We start from the raw sequence: 7113 nt of genomic DNA, 5'->3' as shown, positions 1-7113 counted from the left end.
ACTATTTATTAAGAAGCTTTTGTGTCAGGCACTGTGTCACATACTAGAAGATAGCAAATGTGGAAATAAGAGTAAGGGAAAGATTGCAAAGGAAACATGAATAACTTTATATTCAAGGTTTATATTGATTTACCTCATCAATAGAGTTATAGATACGATAAATCTGAACTATAACCATCAGGAAACAACAGATAGATACATATATTTATTGGTTTTATTAGTTAACACTTGAAAATAAGGTAGTGAAGATTTTCCTTCTCTCTTGGTTCATAGAGACCACTCGATGAGATGGTTTGAAAGTAACAGAAGCTACCAAGTATTCCCTCTGCACTGTGAGTATTCTTACAAGAAAGTCTAGTTCACAGACTTACGTCTGTATATTTTTCCAGAGGACTAGAATGATTTTGTTAGAGATTTTAAAAAACAGGAAATTGTGGGTGAATGTGTCTAGAAATAGAACTCATACTAGAAATTGAAGTTTTTGCATTAAGATCTTAGAAGAGACTGTTACTGACAAAACAGAAAAATCTTTGCTCTTGCAGATTTCACATTTGAGGTTTAACATTACAATCTGTCTGTCATGAGACAGGGAGTGGTTTTGCAAATTGTTAGATATTCAACACTGCAATGGAAAAATAAAATAAAACTTTTGCAAAGTGAAAGGGTAAATATTGTAAACGATGCAATACTTCAAGGCCAATAAAAGTGATACGAAAAAACTGTTTAGATCACAACAAACTCAATGACAAATGAAAGTCAATTAGCTAGATCAGCTACTAACTGAAGAAAAGGAAAGGGAACAAAGTTGATGAATGACAGGTAAGTAAAATAGAATGACTTAACCATAAAAGAATTAAGAAAGGTCATGGGAAAAATTGATGAAACGTAAGAATTCTTATAAGGCATGATAAATGATTTAATTTTGCTTTTAACTCAAACTTGAAGTAGTAAGTCCTATACCTCTATAATATAATGAGAATAAATAAAAGTCCAATCCATCAACTAACATTTAATTAATTTTATTGTTAGAACTAATATAATTATAACTCTATTTTTATTAAAACTTATTTTATAATTTATAATTTATTGGATTTATGAAGAAAGTCTAAGGAATGCCTTTTTCGACCCCATCCCCCAATGTTTACTGTAGTTATCAGTCTCTTTTATACAGATTTATTTTAAGTGGCTTTTATCCAAGATCATTCAGATTGTTGGCATAATTCATTTTCTTGAGGCTGTGTGACTGATTGACACTCCTTTCACTGGCTGTCAGGTGGAGGCTGCCAGCAGCTCCTAGATGCTGTCTACAGTTCCTTGCCATGAGGGCTTCTCAACATAACCACTTACTTCATTAAGCCCACAAGGTAGAACTCTATCTAGTGCACTCTGTAAAAATAGAGACTTTCATAATATAACATAATCATGAAAGTGACATCTATCACCTTTGCCATATTTTATTGTTTAGAAGCTACTCACAGATGCTAACCAAACTCAATGAGAGGGATGGCATCAAAGTTACCACCACGAGGTGGAAACCAGTAGGAGTCACGGTAGGGACTCCCACCATCAAAAACAAAAACATAATGACCCTGGAAATTGAAGTTCAAGGTTATGTAAAACTGGATTAGTTCCCAGTTACATCATTTTTGGATAGTCAGAACAATTATATAAAGTTTACTAAAAATGAGAACAGTATCTTTTTTAGATTTTAAAAATTCTTCACATTTTATTAAATTAACTTTTCAATTTGCTATCCTACTTAAATTTCCTGAAGACTCTGGATGTGTTTAGCAGTGATCTAAAACTGCAGAATGTCACTTTTTTCTAAATCTTCAAATAAATCCTATATATACACATATCTTTTTTAAAAATGACCAAAAGAGATGAGGAAGTGAAGAGATAAAAATATTGTTACAAAATGCTCTGGTCACTTACATAGAAAACTTAAGAAAATTTGCACAGAAAATTATTCATGCTAATAAAAATTCAGCAAGTTTCTAAGACTTAAATCAACATAAAAATACTTCTTTACATCAGTAATAATAAGTTAAAATGTAATAAAAAAATTAAACACCATTTATCTCAAATATAGCTTAACAGAGAATGCATAAGACTTTCATAAACATACACACACACATACACACACACACGAACATACTTTTAAAATTTTATTAAATAATTTTAAAGAAGACCAAAACAAGTGGAACAGAACACCATTTTGTGTCAATTCTCTCCAAATTAATGTATACGTTGACTATTCAATATTCTCAATAAAAATTCTAGCAAGATTTAGTGGGGAATTTGAAAAATTGATTCTAAAAAAATATATTGAAGATGAACAGCCCACAATTAGCTAAGACAATTTTGAAAATAAAGAAACCCATACTATTATAAGACCTTACAAATGTATGCTAAGTATTAAAAGAGTATAGCATTATCACAGAAATAAATAGATCAATTAAATATTTTCAGAAATAGACTTTACGTTGAAAGGCCCTTGGGCCCTCTGAACACTTTTATCATTTTTTACAACTACCCAACCTCTGCTTAAAACTTCTAGTCACATGGAACTCGCTACTCCTCGAGAGAGTCCATTCTTCCTTCTAAACACCTTACTATTAGAAATTTATTTTTGCAATGTTAAGTGGAAACTATCTTCTGTCCTCCAGCTCTTCTGTCCAAAAGGGCTGTTCTCAAGAACAGCAAGGCAATGAGAAAATCCTCTCCTGCTAGATACAATCTATTCTCTTTGTGTAAATTAACTACAGCCTTCTTTTTATAGAAGGTGACACCCATACAGAATGCTTCCTATTCTCTAATCCATGATTTGGAATATTGGATGGATTAGTTTGTGTATCTATGACTAAATTCCAAAGACCTCAAAGATATTTTTCTAAAAATAAAACTCTTACCATTAAGAATGAATCATGAAGAGAGAAAAGCATACATTTAATTTTCTTGGCAAAAATATATCCCTCTATAAACCTCTTTTCCTTATGACCTGTTCCCTTATGGAACCAAATAGCTTGAGTTTATAGCGCTTTCATTTCAGCATATTCACAGCATGTGCTTAGAAGATGACAATACAGCAATTGAGAAGGGAAGAGTGGCAATCATTATTACCCTTTCAGGAATCATTCACCACAGCCCGGCTGCAAGAGCTTGCTTTGTGAGGGAGATAATGTTAGTTAGGACTTTGGGGAAAACCACTGATTGTTGAAAGTAGTTGACTCTTATTACACAAAAGAGTAAACCTAAGCTCAGAGACCAAAATCCAAAATGGTTCCAAGTTTTGCTTTGGCTACAGGAGGATGTCTGAATCTCTAAATAAAATAAAAGTAAGCATAACAGTTCTGTGTTTCTCAATGTCTTGGCGAGAAAGATATTTGTTTGTTGCCAAGTGTTTAGTCAAGCTGAGTCTACCTATAGAACATCCAAAATGCTTTGGGTGCTTGTAAGACTGTGCTCTGAGCTGACTAACGAAAAAACGCTTTCTCTAAAGTTTCAAATGAATTACTGAATACTAAATTTAATGGCCTCTTCTAAACCTATTCTCTCTATATTTAAAGGGTTGGACACTCTCTGTTCGAAACTCTATCCTCCTCTTAGATGTAAATATACCAAGAAGAGCTAGACTAACACAGAACTTCAATCCAGAGGTTGGTTGTTTGTGAAACTAGTTGACCAATGATATTTTTAGAAATCTTTTTACAAAAATTGATAGATATGAAGGCATATCTCTCATTAGCATTATAGATTTCCTTTTAACATTTAGCTCTACAGATCATTTGGAGTTTATTTTGTAAAATGATGTAAGGTAGGCTCACAATCATTTTTCTCTACACCATGGAGTCTATTTTTCTAATATGATTTCACAAATATTCTATCTTTTATCATTGATTTTGTAAAATGCCAGCTCAACTATATACAAAATTCTCATATATTAAAGGATTTGCTGAATACACTCTTCTATTAATTTCTGAAAATTCATTTGGGAGCTATAGTTGTATATGTATCCTCATCATTTACATGTAACTCTCAGGCTTTGAGGGTCCATGGATTAGGCTTAAATTTCAATTGAATCAGACAACGCTGGAGGGAACAAACAGAGGCTTTCATATTTTCCTTGGCTCCACAGTGTATTGCAAGAAGTCCAGGACAGAACTAGGAGGAATTATATGAGAAATGAAGGGCATAAGAGTCTGTTATGGGTATAGGACACTTTTGCAGTCTTTCCTGCATAAGAAAAAAAAGATGTGGCACAAGTAAACAAGAATACTTCTCAGTTCCTTGTCAGCCATTGTGTTTATACCATTCTTCCTTGTTTCAATTCCTTTCCTCTCATCCTATCTCTACCCATGGAAATTCAACCAGTTTTCCTGTCCTAAATCAAATGGGACTTTGTCCATAAAACACTTCCCTGATTAGTAAAATAAAATGAATATAATAATTTCCTGATTCATGTTTCCCATATAGCTGTCCTTTCATCGACTTTATTTTAGCACTTACCAGGTGCTTTGCTTGCAGCCCTTGGCTTAATCTATTACCTATTAGTTTTATTTTTAAAATATTTTTTCTTACCTACTAGAATCTAAATTTTTGAGGACAGAGATTGTGTCTAATAGATCCTTATATCACCTAAAGGTGTAACTCTATCTTATAGCTAATCTCCATAGAAAGATTTTAAATGATTGGATAGAACAGAGGAATGCATTCAGAACAGAGGAATAATTGCCAAGTTACCTTGCTGTTGTAGGATACCTCTCTCCTTCTCTTAGAGCTTACATATATGTTCTGTTATTTCAGACTTTGGACTGGAAAGAAAATATGAGGGGTGGAAAGTTGGGAAATTTGTTGGGGGCATATGCAACTTAGTGAAATATCAGTTTTGAAGATCAGGTTACATTTTCCCCCACTTTCAGATAAAGAAAAGAATGTGTGAGTGGAGCTAGAAAGGGGGGAGAAAAGGTGAAGTTTAATCATTCATCACGAAAGGCATTAAAAACCATTGAGAAAATTATTGAGAAAAATGACTTTTCTTCAGAAGATAAACCTTGTCAATGGCATGAGGTAAACCTCAGTCAACAACAATGAATGTGAGGTAAAAAAATTTGAAGCCACTTAAATATTATTGTGGTGATCATTTCATATGGCATAGAAATGTTGAATCACTATGTTGTTCACCTGAAACTAATAAAATATTGTATGTCAACTATACTTCAATTTTTTTAAAAAGTAGAAACAAAGCTCTGTAAAACACCATGACTCTTTTCCACAGTTTCATTTAAACTCTATCCATAAGAAAAATATTCCCCTGTATTCCACAGCAATATATCTTTTTTTTTTTTTTTTTTAATGCAGCAACTGCCAGCAGCCAACTAGAAGCTGAGGCAGAGACATTGAACAGCTACCTTGGCACTCGGTTCTTAATATATGTTCCGAGGGTTAACACTCAGCAAAGCAGAGAGGATGATAGCCAGATAAAACAGTTACGATCCTCAGGGTGGAAAATAACGTTGCCAGGCAAGTCAGAATATAATTTCTCCTACGACCTTTTCTCCAGGAAGTGCTTCTGAAAAACACCTTTCCAGCACAATAGTCATTGAATCCAATTATATATTTTTAGACACCACTAACCATTCTTTTTAAAATTTCTTCCATTTCAAGAAAATTCTGCACATCTGGAAAAAACAGCAATGAAGAACAGGAACTGGAGCATTTGTGCTCAGCCCCTACCGGGCATGTTTCATTTAATTTCCTCTGTTTTTATGACACTTTCCTATGCTGCTACTCCAGACATTCAATAAAACACCTCACCATGTAGAAACCATAAGAGAAGGGAAATCTAAAGAAAATCTGACTGAAATCCTGTGTCTGATCACCACAAAGATTGGCAAAGGCAAGCAGAAGCATTCGCTCAGGCTTCTGATAACTATTTCTCTGGGGTCTTCCTTTGGTCTCTGTGTATAAACTCTCCTGCTCTTTTGTACCTCTGATCCATTGCCAGGCAAACTGTCCTATTATGTTTGTCTTGTAGAGGCTGCCCATCTTCTTAATGTCAGAAAGAAAGGAAACACAAAAGGCCGTAACTTTGATCTGGCTTTCTGTACTTCACCCATCTAGTCTACAATCAGTTTTTCCATCGGGCAACTGATAAGTCATTTCTTTCTATCTTCATATTGATAAAGAAACAAGAACTAGTTATGGATACTATTTAGAGCAAGATCATAGTCTGGTCGAGTGATGAGATATGAGATAAACAGGTCAAGAACCAAGTCATGACATTAAGCTTTAATTAAGCATGATGGAGAAGCAAGGAAGGGTTGAATTACTGGGTACCTAGGGAAGCCATTTGTTTAGGAAAAAAGGTCTGAAGTAAATAAAGAATGCAGAGGGTACCAAAAAATGTATACATGTTTTAGGAAAGGAAAAAAAAAAAAAACTATTGAAATTGTAATACTCAATATATATCAATAACAAAAGATCAATACAAGTCATGTGTATACATTTTTTTGGCAACTCCGGTACTTAGCATCTAGTGTCGGGGAACTGATTATATAAGATGGGATTGACTTTTGCTTATTGATAATACATGAATGAGTTTCAAATCCTTGCCTAATAGGTCGGTGCAAGGTAGGGAGACTCAGTGATGATACTAGGTGTCCAAAATATGTGAGCAAGCAGAAAAATGCAAAACGGGGAGGATGTGGATGCTAAAGCCAAATTTTGGCAACTCTTTAAACTTTTCAGGGGACAACTCTTGGCCTATTTTAAATATTCTAAATTAACTGTTTCCTTCACTATACTTTCCTCCTGACACACTAACTAGCACACTACCAGTTACAAAGAGGGGAAAAAAAATTCCCTGTCATCTCTATTGGGAGAAGTGATAAATAAGTCCCTTGGTTTATTTTTAGTCTTTTATTCATCAAATATTTATTACCTTGTCTTCAATTCATGCACACTCTGTGCTCGACACTGGGACTAGAATGATACTATTTAAAAATTTTTAATTTTTAAATTTTATTTTGGAAAAATCACTTAACATGAAATCTCCCTCTTACATTTAAAAAAATGTACAATACATTATTGTTGACTATAGTTGCAACGCTG

Source organism: Rhinolophus sinicus, linkage group LG04 (genome assembly GCF_036562045.2).
Source record: "Rhinolophus sinicus isolate RSC01 linkage group LG04, ASM3656204v1, whole genome shotgun sequence".
NCBI classification, from domain to species: domain Eukaryota; kingdom Metazoa; phylum Chordata; class Mammalia; order Chiroptera; family Rhinolophidae; genus Rhinolophus; species Rhinolophus sinicus.
The sequence above is the reverse complement of the archived record's forward strand: the minus strand, read 5'-3'. Positions refer to the sequence as shown.